This window comes from Myotis lucifugus, unplaced genomic scaffold (assembly GCF_000147115.1).
Source record: "Myotis lucifugus unplaced genomic scaffold, Myoluc2.0 scaffold_35, whole genome shotgun sequence".
Lineage (NCBI taxonomy): Eukaryota > Metazoa > Chordata > Mammalia > Chiroptera > Vespertilionidae > Myotis > Myotis lucifugus.
The window spans coordinates 1,847,685-1,849,599 of record NW_005871083.1 but is presented as its reverse complement, the minus strand read 5'-3'; positions in this window follow the sequence as shown (position 1 = coordinate 1,849,599).

Here is a 1,915-nt window from a genome sequence, read left to right as displayed (position 1 = left end):
TCCATTTACCATACAGGGGCTGACTGTTTTGCTGAGAGTTAAGATGTGAGGAAGCCTTAACAGGTTCACTCAGAAAACAGGGAAGAGTGTCTGGGAGAGGGAACAGCATATGCAAAGGCCCCATGGAGAAGGGTGCATGGTGAGTATGTACACGGGCAGGCGGGTCCAGCATGCTGCCCCAGGGAGAGTGAGAGGGAGCTGGAGGGACGTGAGGCCAGGAGAGGGGTTGTGGGGGAAGGGGTCAGGAGAGAGGCCAAATTTGTCAGGGCTCGTTAGAATCAGCTGGGAACTTTGGCAACAACCACAGTGTAACGTCATTGATCTGACTTCTGATTCATTTCATCTGAGCATTGGTCCTGGCACCGGTGTTGCTGAAAGTCCTGCAGGCAATGCTAACAGTGCAGCCCAGTTGACTAAAGCTGGGCTGACCTGCAAGGCCTGTAGGTTGCACATTTTTACCTTTGTCTCAACAGGACCAAGTAAGGTTATCAGCTTCGGAGGTGGAACCGGGAGGGGTTTCACAATCAGATTTGCTGTGGGAGAAAAAACAAAAATGAGTGGCCTAGTTGCAAACCCTACTTTGGAGGTGGGTCCGAATCCTGGAGAGAAAAAACAAGAGAAGCCCATTTAAGTCCTGGCCCAGCTGCTGTCTGCTGACAGGGTGGGGCCTCAGCTGGGAGAAGAGCCACGTAACCTTCAAACCTGACCTTTCCAACCTGGAGGTCAGTCACGTTGGTCAGAGCTGAGATGTCAGTTTCCCAGGCATTTGGCCTGGACTGGTCAGGGCAGGAGCAGGCCTGCAGGCTCACTGGGGTTGTAACTGGGAATCAGAGAGAGAAGCTGGGAGTTCCCTGGCTGGGAGGACATCAACTATGAGTTAAGGGAGAGCCGGACACTGTGGAGGGAGGTCAGTGATTGGATGGCGGGGTGAATCGAGGTCAGAGTCTGGCTTTCCAAGAACAAGGCGACCCGGGGACATCTGTTTTCATTCACGGCCTGAGCAGAGCTGGGCTGTGGTTCTTAAGGCTGATTGTGCAACACGAGGGCCTTTCCCACCAGCCTTCCCTGCTCCTCCAGAGGACACAGGGAGGAGGGAACTGCACCTCCCATGTGCCCAGAAGGCTTATCTGTCCATTTAGTCAATACCTCCCGCCCAGCTTATTGGCTCAGAGAGTGCAAAGGCTTGCCTGAAGTCACACAGCAGTACTGGACCCAGAGCTGTCTTCTCCCACAGGCACAGCAGGCACAGTGCCCAGGACCCACAAGACTTGTAGGAGCTCCGGAAAGTGTTTTTATTTCTCTTAAAATAAGAAGGAAAAACATAATTCAGCTTGTTTTATCACCAGAAAGGAGACTTGGCCCTTAGCGGGTCTGCCTAGGGCCTGTGGTGGTGTGTGGGTTCTTAACTTCATGCAGGAAAAATTTCACAATGCAAGTCCGGGCGATTTGAGAGTACGGTTATTAGAGCGTAACAAGGAAGTGGACTGTGGAACAAGGAAGGGCTTAGGATAGAACAGTGGTCGGCAAACTGCGGCTCGCGAGCCATATGCGGCTCTTTGGCCCCTTGAGTGTGGCTCTTCCACAAAATACTGACTTCTGCGCATGGGGCCACGAAGTTTCAATCACACTGTACGTGCGCGCCCGCCCAGGAAATTTTGTGGAAGAGCCACACTCAAGGGGGCCAAAGAGCCGCGGTATGTTTTTGGGCGGGTTTCTGGAACCCGGGGCAAACACAAAACGATTAAAGGATCTTGCCCTCCTCTTTGTTGACTCCCCTGAGGGAACCTGGAGAGCCCTCCCAAAATCGTAACATAAAGCTTTCTGTAAAGAAAAGACAAAACAACCTCCCCTCCTCTTAGGGGACGGAACACCACCCCGTATTTTGCCCTTGGACTCGCGTGGGTTTACGTTTTAA